This window comes from Mus musculus, chromosome 6 (assembly GCF_000001635.26).
Source record: "Mus musculus strain C57BL/6J chromosome 6, GRCm38.p6 C57BL/6J".
Taxonomy (NCBI): domain Eukaryota; kingdom Metazoa; phylum Chordata; class Mammalia; order Rodentia; family Muridae; genus Mus; species Mus musculus.
In genome coordinates, this window is record NC_000072.6 from 6,338,768 (window position 1) to 6,352,666 (window position 13,899).

Here is a 13,899-nt window from a genome sequence, read left to right on the forward strand (position 1 = left end):
GATAAATTTAGGATAATGAAGGAAAATGTCTTAACAGCAAGATTTATAGACTGTGTGCAAAACTCCCATTGGAAGTGAAAGAAACCCAGTATTTTGAGATGCAAAATTTACATGCGCATGAGGAAAATAGATTATGTGTTCAATCAATTTCCATGTAGTCATGAAATTCTTTTGAAATCATTTAGGGTATAGACGTGGGTTACTCAGGAGGCAGATATGAGTGCTTGCTCTTATAATGTCCTAAGCTAGTTGCTAAAAGAGATTTTAAATTCTATGAAATTTAGTTAAAGGTTTCAGTAACTTATAGTTTACTTAACTGTAGGTCTGATCTGTTAAGAGAATATTAGGAGTGGACATAATATCTCCATAAACTGAGAGAACTGATTGCAACATGTTCTTATGGAAAGATAGTATACTTAGTAAAGGAAGAGACAGGCTCCCAGAAGCACATAGATTTTTTTCAAAGAAGAGAGACATGGTTTGTTTTTCTCCTCCTCTAATCCTAGGTTTTAAATGTAACCACACACTTATGGGACATAATATATAAAACCTTAAATTAGATTGTTTTAAATATTAGCAAGATGAAGTAGATATTCTGTTGGGTATTGCTTAGGTAGTTATGAAATGTGACTAGTACTAACACAATGTGGGTATGCTTTAAGGTGGCTTTCTGGCCTCTGTAGGAATCTATGACAGTGGTTTTGTTATTTTATGTCAAGGTGGAACTCTGTATTATAATTCCCTTATTTGTTACTTGCTTCTTCTCCATGTATGCATGTGCTCTTGGTAACATCTGAAGAGTCACTTGAGATGTGGGTTCTTTGAGTGTAAAGGAGTCTTTTTCTTAGCTCTTGGTGGACTTGAGGGAGCAGATACCAAGGTCATATCTCCAAAGTTTGATTTCTCAAGCCCAGGAAGAAGAAGGAAATGAAGACAAGGAATAAGCCGAGTTAAGGTAGCCTTGTGAAAGGACAGTGAGAGAGAAATGCTGAGAGCAGGAGGGGACTACAGGAAAGGAGGACCTCCATGCTGCACTGTCCAGTGGGCTTTCATGGACCTTAAGTGGGAATTGGATGGAGAATGAGGTAGTCTTTACTGCAACTAGTCATTTTGGGGAGCATGGTAGGTGGAGCCAATAAAGACCCACCTGAGTAAAGATGTGCTTCACTCAGGATCCTGTATCCCAACCAAAGAGTTTACTCATTCATTCAGGGGAGATGTTATGTGTGCCACAGGACTAGATTATGGTCCATTACATGTCCTGCCCTTACTGCCTATAGGAGGCTGCACTCTCATCTTTGTATAAAAGGATTTATGCATTGTGACACAGTTTTATTGAAGAGTTCTCAGCTTACGGGCACATAAATTGACAGGTAAAATCAATTCTACCAAGTCTTACTGGGAATTACTGGTTAATTCTTTTCAATTGCTGCAAGTATTTGTTGTTGTTGTTTTTTTTTTATAGGTTAATATTGATCTAGGGAAATAGAATTAAAAAAAAGGTAAAACTTTCAGGAAAAAGAAGTTTAAGGAAGTAGACACTAGATTCAGTATGATGTGTGGCCAGATTTTTTTCTTTTAAGTTAATGAATCTTTGAACAACAAATAAGAGATTTAGAAAATACCGTTAGAAAATATCTATAGGTGTATAAGTATTATTTGCATGTGAACTGTGGAAAATGGACAAAATAATAGTAAGCTACTAAACAAAAGGCAGAGGAAAGAGTAACAGTGTGTACTTAGTTTTGTTTGATGACAAAATGATGGATGTAAACTGTAACAATGACTGAAAATGATATATACAAGTTAAAAGAAAGATAATTTTAAATGCATAATTGAGCTAGGAACTTAGAGGGAAGCAGGCATCTAGAGAGGTGAAGAATCATTAGAGCAGGTGGTTTTTCTATGTGCCTGCAGATCATTTTCCAGCACCTCTAATGAGAGACAAGTTACAAAGTCAAAGGCATACCTACAGAAAAAGGTAGGAGTAGACATGATGTGTAGGGCCTAAAGTTGTATCCACAGGGAACCCTTAGAAGAAAAAAGTGGAGAAACTTGCTATCTATGAACCCTGTTATCTATTATAGTTGAGCGGGAAAGAGGTAACTTCTAAATGTTTGCATCCAGACGCCTGCCCTCGGGTGGATTGGGAAATGTTAACTAGACTATTTAAGGAGAATTTACTTCAAAATGTAGGTGTGTCAGTGGCCAATATGAACCGCTTTAACCAACTCCTTTGAGTTGTTCCCTGACCTCCACCTGTGCAATGTGCCATGGGCAACTCTATCACCCCATCAAGATAAATAAAAGCAAAAAAAAAAAAAAAAAAAAGATACAACCAGTTGTCATGAATATCCCACAAGTAAGCCCCTAATTATAATAAAACTTGCTAAATACTTCAGTAAATCTTAATGAATCTCAAATGTAGGACAGGGTAATCAATACATGTTTATGTGAATTTCCCGAGGAGATACAATTGTCCTACTCACCCCAGGTGGGGCACTAACAACACATCAAAGTAATGATTTGATAAGGGTCTATCTTGGTAAAGCAATGAGTTTATTGGGCTTAAATGTAGATTTAAGGGTGACTTAAAGTCAGCTATGCCATGGAGATCCCACACCAGCAAGGATTACAACTCACAAAACCTGCATCCCTGGAGTGTCCTGCACAGCTGCTCTGTTAGAGCGTCTCCTCTTTCCAGCAGCGGTGGAGCTCAGGGAGGGTCCTTGTGAATCTTGTAAGCTAAAGCTCTCTGGGACTAAGTTTTGTTCACTTTCTGAATCTTAAGACTAGTGTGGTTTATGCACATGTTGGAATACTGTTAGTTATAAAGAGTGAAGTTAGTCAATTACAGAACAACTGGTACAATGGGGAGTAGCCATATTAAGCTAATTCAGTCAGTCTCAGACAGTACCATATACTGCATTTGCTAATATCAAGGTCTTAGAAGAAGCCCAGCAAAGTGGTGCACTCGGAAGGCAGAAGCAGGCAGATATTAGGAGTTTGAGGAGATACTGGTCTACATGGCAGGTTTCAGATCAGCCAAGGTTATGTATTGTAAGAGTCTGTCTCAAACAAACAAAAACCCAAACTATAGCAAAATCTTTAGGACAAGTCCGTGTGTGGATGCATGCTCATATTCCTTGTATTGGGGAGGCCGAGGCAAGGGAATTTTGATTTTAAAGCCAGTGAGATTGTCACAGCAAAACCAAAAATCCATGAAACAGCCTTCGGATGGATGTACTCAGTGGGTAGAGAGTCTTGGTGTTTTATGCTGATTTGGAACAGAAAAGATGTCATAGTTCAGAACAGGTTTGCAGACACCTATTCCCTCTCTGTGTGTTCTCTCCAAACACTTTCAGCAGCATGGACCTCTCTGCCGAGCTCTGCTGCTCCGGAAGGATTAGATCAAACAGTAATACAAGGAAGGGAATCGGGCCAGACTTCCATATGAAAATCTACCATCTTACACTAGTGGGCTCAGTAGGCTGGGTGGAGCCTTAGGGAGTTATAGAACCCAACTCAATTGTCACACACTGTTTCATCCAGAAGAGACACTGCCCAGGTTCAGGTGCGTCTAAAGAAGCCCAAGGCTTGTTAACATTGTGATCACTCATGGTTTTAATTCTCCAGCACAAAGCTTGTTGTTGTAAATAAGTGTTTAGCAAAAGGCCAACACTGGATAATGTTAACTATTGTGGCTGTAGTACCTGGACAGTCTGTGAATTTATGCATATGGCATGAGTAAAATATGCCAGGTTATCCCAAATGCTTGATAGGTATGAGGTAGTATGGCTCTCCCATACAAAAATGCCATTTCTCTAGTTAATATTGGTTTTGTCTGGGTCTCTCATATGAGAATCCAGTTAAAGTGCACTGCTTCCTAATTATAGTCAGGATCCCTGATTTCTTTCAGTTGACATAGTCCCTTGCAGCTCAGTTGAAAAAGATACAACCCCAGGCTCAGCCTCATCTTCAGTAGTAGCCTGTTGCCTACATCAGCACAAAGGAAAGTGGATGAGACCAGGAGAGAATTCCGGCTTTCTGTATCTAGGGCTCCCCTGTTTGGTAACCCTCATCACATGGTCCTCACAGCATCCTTCCCTTGCTGCATCTCCATTTGAGTCCCCATGGCCAGAGATTCTCTGTCTCAACCCAAACCTGAGCTGCTGAAGTCCCTGTTATTATGTAGTCCAGGGATCCCACAGATAGCAGGAGCCTGGTGGTTTGAGGGACGGCTGGCAGCTTGGTTCCTGCTGGTCCTGGCAGCTGTTATGGCTAGAGATTGCAGTGTGATGCAAAGGGAGCCATTTGACAGTGTTTGCACCTTATCATTTCCAAGGAATCTCTGCTCTTGAGACAATCAGTGCTCTCAGCTGTCTGTCAAGTCCATGCACTCTTCACTTGTAAACATATCCAAGCACTGAGCTGAGGAAACTCACCACAAACGATATGATTTGTGGAGGTCAATTTCCCCGTCCTTGTGCCTTTCTGTTACTCTTTCTTATCCTGTCAGGTTGGGGACATCACTGGCCCCAAGGAACCAGTTCTTTAAAGCACTTTATAATTTTGCTTTGGAGCTACTGGCCAGCCTCTGTTTGATGAGTTCAATGCTTGATGGTGAATAAGTCACTTCCTGTGGGCTATCACTTTCCTGTCCTGGTCTAAGGTCAAAGATGCCATCTTTTGAGGACATCGTGCTTTATACCTGTATTTTGTCTGGTAAGGAAACTGGATGGACACTCAATAAACAAACTGACCTGAGGGGATTAGGAAGGGTAGTTTTCTTCATTACAAATTGTTACATAAAATACACCGTGTGTCTGGGAAGCTAGTTTGGTGGCAGAGTGTTTATATAGCATAAGGATGGTCCATGGTTTTACTTCTATACTGCAAAATAGTATTGGATATATAATAATAATATTATTAATAATATTTGTATATAATAAGATATATAGTGAAAAGTATATAAATATGATAAAACAAATATATCTAATCTTATTTTCCTGCTCTGATAATGATACCCTTATAATAACAGGAGCAAAAAATTTCATACAAAGCTATGGTTTCTTTGTGACTTCAATTTTAATAAAAGACTCAGTTTCAGGGAGAAAAACAGAACCTAATAGAGGGAATTCTACACTGGCATCCCTGTATACGTGTACAAATAGGCAGAGTGGGGGTATTGGGAAGAGAGAGAATTAGAGAGAGAAAAGGGGGAGAATTAGTATCAAAAGACAGATATAATTAATATAATATGTATATGCAAATCTACAGGCTAAGCATGAAATAGTAAAATTGTGAAATGCTTCCCGGCATCCTAAATGACTTTTTTGAGTGAAGTGCTAGCTGGGGAACATGGGAACCAAGAATAAGCAGGGAAACCCAGAAGAAAGGAGTCTTAGTGTAATTGAGAAGCAAGGCATTGTTATGGTGGGATCTATTGCATTCCTGTTATTCTAAAGGAAGACTTTTGAACCGTTTGTCTCTTCTCTTAGCCCAACCCTGCATGCCTTCCAAAGCAATGCCATAACCCACTGTCCCCCTGAACTTTGGAATCAGTTAAGCTGTTGTTTTCAAGACGATTTCTTCTTCACCCTGCAGGAGAGGTAGAGGACTTTCCCTTCTGCCTCAAGGCATGAGAGTCACAGTCTTGACCACACTTTCTCTCAAGGCCAGATCTTGACAGAGAGGTGTATATTGGTGTGCTGCAGTAAATGTCCCTGTGTGATAATAAGATGTAGGGTCCTCTGATATCTCTTCTGCCTGGCTTTCCAGAAGCACTGTACCCATTGATCCTCATTACAAATTCCAGAAGAATATGCAGGTCATTAGAGTGGAATATGTCATTCAAGATTTTCTTTCTTTTTTTATTAGATATTTACTTTATTTACATTTGAAATGTTGTCTTCTTTCCTGGTTTCCCCTCCATAAACCCCCTATCCCCTTCCCCTTCACCCCCTGCTCATCAACCCACCCACACCTCCTTCCTGGCCCTGGCATTCCTCCACACTGGGTCACAGAGCCTTCACAGGACCAAGGGCTTCTCCCATTGATGACTGACAAGGCCATCCTCTGCTACATATGCAGCTGGAGCCATGAGTCCCACCATGTGTACTCTTTGATTGGTGATTTAGTCCCTGGGAGCTCTGGGGGGTACTGGTTAGTTTATATTGTTGTTCCTCCTATTGGGTTGTTAACCCCTTCGGCTCCTTGGGTCCTTTCTCCAACTCCTCCATTGGGGACCCTGTGCTCAGTCCAATGGTAGGCTGAGAACATCTGCCTCTGTATTTGTCAGGCACTGGTAGAGTCTCTCAGGAGTCAACTACATCAGGCTTCTCTCAGAAAGCACTTGTTGGCATCCACAAAAGTGTCTGCGTTTGGTGATTGTATATGGAATGGATCCTCAGGTGGGGCAGTCTCTGGATGGTCATTCCTTTAGTCTATGCTCCATACTTTGTCTCTGTAACTCCTTCCATGGGTATTTTGTTCCCCATTCTAAGAAGGATTGAAGTATCTACACTTTGGAATTCCTTCTTCTTGAGTTTCATGTGGTTTGTGAACTGTATCTTGGGTATTCCAAGCTCTGGGCTAATATCCACTTATCAGTGAGTGTATACCATGTGTGTTCTTTTGTGACTATGTTACCTCAGGATATTTTCTAGTTCCATCCATTTGCCTACGAATTTCATAAAGTCATTATTTTTAATAGCTGAGTAGTACTCCATTGTGTAAATATACCACATTTTCTGTATCCATTCCTCTGTTGAGCGACATCTGGGTTCTTTCCAGTTTCTGGCTATTATAAATAAGGCTGCTATGAACATAGTGGAGCATGTGTCCTTATTACATGTTGGAGCATCTTCTGGGTATATGCCCAGGAGTGTTATTGCTGGGTCCTCAGGTAGTACTATGTCCAATTTTCTGAGGAATTGCCAGAGTGGTTTCCAGAGTGGTTTTACCAGCTTGCAATTCCACCAGCAATGGAGGAGTGTTCCTCTTTCTCCACATCCTTGCCAGCATCTGCTGTCACCTGAGTTTCTTATCTTAGCCATTCTGACTGGAGTGAGGTGGAATCTCAGGGTTGTTTTGATTTGTATTTCCGTGCTGACTAAGGATGTTGAACATTTTTTTTCTTTTTTAGGTGCTTCTCAGCCATTCGGTATTCCTCAGTTGAAAATTCTTTGTTTAGCTCTGTACCCCATTTTTAATAGAGTTATTTCGTTCTCTGGAGCCTAACTTCTTGAGTTATTTGTATATATTGGATATTAGCCCGTTATCAGATGTAGAATTGGTAAAGATCCTTTCCCAATCTGATGGTTGCCTTTTTGTCTTATTGACGGTGTTCTTTGCCTTAAAGAAGCTTTGCAATTTCATGAGGTCCCATTTGTCAGTTCTTGATCTTATAGCACAAGCCATTGCTGTTCTGTTCAGAAATTTTTCCCCTGTGCCCATATGCTCGAGGCTCTTCCTCACTTTCTTCTCTTTAAATTTCAGTGTCTCTGGTTTTCTAGATTTTCTATACCCTGTGTGTTGATTTGAATGAGAATGGCCACCATAGCCTTATATGTTTGAATACTCGGTCTCCAGTTAGGAGAGTGTTTGGGGAGGACTAAGAGGTGTGGTTTTGTTAAGAGAGGTGTATCACTCAGGTCAAGCTTTGATGTTTCAAAAGCCCATCCTGTTCCCAATAAGCACCCTGCCACCTACTTGTGGTAAGTTCTCAGCTACTGCTCCAGCAGCACCCTTGGCTGCCTGGTGCTATGCTCTATGCCATGATGGTCATAGACTCTAAGCCGCAGGAACTATAAGCCCCCAATAAACTCTTTCTTCTGTAAGGTGCCTTGGTCTCTTCACAGCAATAGAAAAGTAACTAAGACATTTTATTTTCACCTATGTGAATATGCCTTATACATAATAAATCTATCTTGTTTTGTTTATAATATTACATGTGAAAAGAGACCACAAACGACTTTCTACCCAGTGCAGGGATGCCTGCAAGATAAGAATCCAGCCTCAGAAAAAGGCTTTCTTTAAATACTCTAGGGTGTATGTGGCCCAGCCATGTGACTCAGTCATGGAAGGTCCCATCACCTTTGGCATTTGATAATCACATTATCGTTAGAAAGAGTCAGGCAGAAACTAAGAATATTTGTAATCAAATCAGTCTAAGAAATAAAAACACAAGACTGTATCCAAGGCACACAGTTAGAAGTCAAGATGAGCCATGAGAATGAGTAAGACAGACTTATTGTCCTCATGGGGCCTGTTTACCAACACCCAGCCTGGTTTTTGTTCTGAATAAAGGACAGATGATTGAACATTTAGCAAGAAAGGGCACTAGATCATTGGAATAGATTGCTCTCCTCAAGCAAATTTTCTGCTAATTGTAGGTACATGTTTACAATGAAAGGTTGAGAGATATATGCCCCAGACACTGTCTAATAGTATGGCACAGTTTGGTTAACTTTCCTCATGCTAGTCATGGAATTGACTGGGAATACTGGGGAATAAAATAAGTTCTGCAGACTCGCTATTTTCTTTGAAATTTGAATGTGAAGTATTAATTGGAATTTAAATACTTATCACCCTCTTACTTCATTTGATCAATAGCCCCATGGGGCATGCAGCATTTAGGTTCATTATTTTTACATGTATTTGCTTCCGGTCCTAGGGATTGAATCTAGTTCCTTGTGCCTATGAGGTAAGCTGTAGACCTCCTCCCCAGCCCTATTCCTTTTTTAAAAAAGGGGGCAGATTGGAGCTTGGAGAGGTTTTGTATCTTGCTTTAGATAACATGGGCAGAACTGATGGCAATATGACTGTGTCCACAAGTGAAGTTGCTGTTATCTCAGACTGCTCTGACAGGTAAAAACTCTGTTCTTCGTCACTTTAGTTGGAGAGTGACTCAATTGCCAGGGAGCCTGTGATGATTATACACATCGGGGCAGGCAAGACTCTGCTAAAGTAACATCAGCCCATCAAATCTTAGCATCAAAACACATTCATTTCTCATTCACCCTGTGTGTTCATCTTATAGCAGCTAGAGATGCCCTTGGGTCGTTGCTTTCTCAGCGCAGCCGAGAAGATGCTCTTGAGCTCTATTATCCTGGTTTTTTCTCCACAGGGGATTCTAGATGTGCACCATTGCACCACTCTCTCTAACTAGTGCCTAGTGCTGCATAGCTTTGACATGGGTGTTGCCTACTAACCAGACCAGTACTCTCTTTTTTCAAGACAAGGTTTCTCTGTGTAGACTGTCCCAGAACTCACTCTGTAGACCAGGCTGGCCTTGAACTCACAGAATTCCACTGATCTCTGCCTCCCAAGTACTGGGATTGAAGGTATGCACTACCACTGCCTGGCAGACCAATACCGTCTTCACGTTCAGGTGTGAGATTCATTAAATATGCAGAAAAAATAATATTTTGCTAGCTTTAAATATTTTCAAATTACTTAGCTACCAGTAGCACTGCTTTTCTGCTTAAGCCTGCTGGGAAGAATTTGTTCCCTTGACTTTTTCAACTTCTCTGACCCTCTTATCTCTTCTCTGTCCTTACCATTGTCTCTCTTCACAGCTGCTCCTTCTCCCTCCAATCCCCTGTTGGTCTCCTCACATGCCTGTTGGGACAACATCAGACACCTTACCAAAACTAATCCAATTTTCCTGTCTTCACACTCACAACAGAATTACATCTTCAGAATCCCTTTCCCAACATAGGACACCTTTCCAGTTTTCAGAGATTAGGATATGGGTTTTTTTTTTTTTTTTTTTTTTTTTTTCTGAGACAGGGTTTCTCTGCATAGCCCTGGCTGTCCTGGAACTCACTTTGTAGACCAGGCTGGCCTCGAACTCAGAAATCCGCCTGCCTCTGCCTCCCAAGTGCTGGGATTAAAGGCGTGCGCCACTATGCCCAGCTTATATGGGCTTTTTTTTAATGGAGAAAAAAATATTATTCACTCATTACATTTTAAAAAAAGATTTGTGATAGGCAACACTTTACTCTTAAAATAATCATTGCATAAAGTCCATAGTGGCATTGCAAAAAACAAACATACAAACACAAAAAGCAAAATGCCAAATGTAAATATAAAAGTCACAGTAGAGACATCACAATGTTATTGTTTATTCTTCTGCAGTTTTGGTCCCCATGGCAAGGAGTCAGAGAGTTGACTTCTTTCTACTTCTCCTTTTGGAGTGGACATCTGCTTGCAGGCTGATCCAAGTTCAATCCATCCTGACTCTGGCATTGGGTATATTGACATTTACTGATCCTTCTGCTGATCTGGGGGCTTCTACTGATGTTTCCAGAGTCCTCTTGGTTGGTGTGCTGGTTTTGGTATTCTGGGTCATTCCCCATTATGCCATTCTTCCCTTGCTTTTGCCCTCCATGTATTGCAAAGGCTGGGAGGGATGCAGGCCTTTGTAGTTGTTCTCCTCCAGAGAAGGGAGTTAGACTGCCTCTGCACCATTGCCCTAATGAAGCTCTTCTGTGTTCCAGGAAGCAAGGCCCCCTAAGGGGACTTTGTGCATGGGATGTCCACCTTCTGTTCTAACTTACCTATTGTTAGTTGACATAAATTACTTGTAATTACTTATTGGATATGGTATTATGACTGGATACAAATATATGTTGGTTATTGACCAAAGCAGAGTAATTACTATTTTCCATCTCCTCTCACAGTGATTTTTTAAAAAAATTATTTTCAATTTTTATTAGATATTTTCTTCATTTATATTTCAAATGCTATCCCAAAAGTCCCCTATACCCTCCCCCCGCCCTGCTCCTCTACCCACTCACTCCCACTTCTTGGCCCTGGCATTCCCCTGTACTGGGGCATATAAAGTTTGCAGGACCAAGGGGCCTCTTCCCAATGATGGCCAACTAGGCCATCTTCTGCTACACGTGCAACTGGAGAGATGAGCTCTGGGGGTACTGGTTAGTTCACATTGTTGTTCTACCTATAGGGTTGCAGACCCCTTCAGCTCCTTGGTTACTTTCTCTAGCTCCTCCATTGGGGGTCCTGTGTTCCATCCAATGGATGACTGTGAGCATCCACTTCGGTATTTGCCAGGCACTGGCATAGCCTCACAGGAGAGAGCTATATCAGGGTCCTTTCAGCAAAATCTTGCTGGCATGTGCAATAGTGTCTGTGTTTGGTGGTGGATTATGGGATGGATCCCCGGGTAGGGTGGTCTCTGGATGGTCTATCCTTATCCTTCATCTTAGCTCCAAACTTTGTCTCTGTAACTCCTTCCATGGGTATTTTGTTCGCTATTCTAAGGAGGAATTAAGTATCTACACGTTGGTCTTCCTTCTTCTTGATTTTCTTGTGTTTTGCAAATTGTATCTTGGGTATTCTAAGTTTCTGGGCTAATATCCACTTACCAGTGAGTGCATATCAAGTGACTTCTTTTGTGATTGGGTAACCTCACTCAGGATGATATCCTCCAGATACATCCATTTGTCCAAGAATTTCATAAATCCCATTGTTTTTAATAGCTGAGTAGTACTCCATTGTGTAAATATACCACATTTTCTGTATCCATTTTTCTGCTGAGGGACATCTGGGTTCTTTCTAGCTTCTGGCTATTATAAATAAGGCTGCTATGAACATAATGGAGCATGTGTCCTTATTACCAGTTGGAACATCTTCTGGGTATATGCCCAGAGAGGTATTATTGCTATATCTTCCAGTAGCACTATGTCCAATTTTCTGAGGAACCACCAGACTGACTTCCAGAGTTGTTGTACAAGCTTGCAATCCCACCAGCAATGGAGGAGTATTCCTCTTTCTCCACATCCTTGCCAGCATCTGCTGTCATCTGAATTTTTTTCAAGAGAATTAAATCGTTTATTGAGTATACATGATAATGGATACACAAGCTTCATTCCCATCTGTTATTTTATCTGATACCGTTATTCAATTTTGATATTGCATAGGGTGTGCCAACAACCATTTTATAACCAAATTGTGACCTTTCAATGGTGAAACTCATTAAAAGTTACAACAGTAACTGGCAGTTTAACAACATCAAGGTTTTTGAAGACAATGGCTTCTCCACCGAAGCAACCATAAATAAATTCCAAATGGAACTTGGCACCACCCTGAAGGAATTCTAACTTCACACTGTTGGGGAAGTTTACCAAGATGGCTTCAGAATAGACTAACTTTACACAGCACATTTAAAAAAAAAAAAGACACATTTATTCAGCGTTATGATCAGACTATTACATTTAGCAGTCAGCAGCATGGGTTAAAAAGGTCTACAGTAAAACCTTTTGTTGGAATGCTTTACACTTTCCACAGAACAGAAACTAAAATAACCTGTTATACAATTAGTCACAAATACAGTCCTGGAGTTTTTGCCCACACACATGAGTATTGTCTAAAACATGTCTTCTTTGTAGCAGCTAGGCCCTGCCACCACTGTGCTTGGCTGAGTTCACAAATCTGTTGTAACCTGTAGCTTCCCTGTCACTTCTCTGGCTCTCCTCTCCTGCTAAGCTTTGTTTCCTGGATGTACGTAATTAGAACCTCCTGCCACTGCCATAGCTACTGCTGCTGCTGGAACCGCCATAGCCACCTTGGTTCCGTGGTTTAGCAAAGTACTGGCCTCCACCACCATAAGGGTCAGAGCTCCTGCCTCCAAAGTTTCCTCCCCTCATCGGCCCAAATTTGGAAGATTGATTGTTGTAATTGCCAAAATCACTGTAGCTTCCACCACCTCCAAAATTGCTTCTGTCATCGCCAAATCCATTATAGCCATCCCCACTGCCACCATATCCACCACCACCATGGCTGCCACCAAAGCCACCACGACCACTGAAGTTCCCTCCTCGACCAAAATTGTCATTGCCACCAAAACCGCCTCTACGACCACCACCAAAGTTTCCAGAACCACTGCGACCTCTCTGGCTCAATGAAGCACTAGCCATCTCTTGCTTCGACAGAGCCTTTCTTACTTCACAGTTGTGGACATTCACAGTATGGTATTTCTGAATAACAATCTTATCCACAGAGTCATGGTCATCAAAGGTGACAAAAGCATAGTCCCTCTTTTTTCCACTGCCTCTGTCAGTCATAATTTCTATCACTTCAATCTTCCCATACTGCTCAAAATAATCTCGTAGGTGATGTTCTTCAGTGTCTTCTTTAATACCACCAACAAAGATCTTTTTCACAGTTTAAGTGGGCACCTGGTCATTGAGAATCTTCTCTTGAGACAGCTCTCTTAGGTTCCACAGCTCTTCCATCTACCTTGTGTGGTCTTGCATTCATGGCAGCATCCACTTCTTCCACAGTGGCGTATGTGACAAACCCAAAGCCCCTGGATCTCTTGGTGTTTGGATCTCTCATTCCCACACAGTCGATTAGTGTTCCCCATTGCTCAAAATGGCTCCTCAGACTCTCGCCGGTTGTTTCGAAGCTCAGCCCTCCGATGAAGAGCTTCCATAGCTGTTCTGGCTCCTTGGGAGACTCGGACTTAGACAAGAAAGCAGAGTTAATGAGAGACTTCAGCGATGCTTCTCGTCAAAGGACCGCACGCTACAAAGTAGTTCACCCACCTGAATTTTTTATCTTAGCCATTCTGACTGGTGTGAGGTGGAATCTCAGGGTTGTTTTGACTTGCATTTCCCTGATGACTAAGGATGTTGAACATTTTTACAAGTACTTCTCAGCCCTTTGGTATTCCTCATTTGAGAATTCTTTGTTTAGCTCTGTACCCCCAGTTTTAAGGTTATTTGAATTTCTGGAGTCCAGCTTCTTGAGCTCTTTGTATATATAGGATATTAGTCCCTTATCAGGTCTAGGATTGGTAAAAATCCTTTTCCAATCAGTTGGTGACCTTTTTATCATATTGACAGTATCTTTTGCCTTACAGAAGCTTTG

General features: G+C 41.3%; 1 long non-coding RNA gene and 1 pseudogene across 2 annotated transcripts in view; one reads left to right on the forward strand and one right to left on the reverse strand.

The window, feature by feature from the left end:
• Positions 1-13,899, forward strand: part of Gm20619 (predicted gene 20619) — a 128,764-nt gene that overhangs the window by 90,109 nt on the left and 24,756 nt on the right. The window lies entirely within an intron of this gene.
• Gm8652 lies at positions 12,225-13,380 on the reverse strand (annotated as a pseudogene).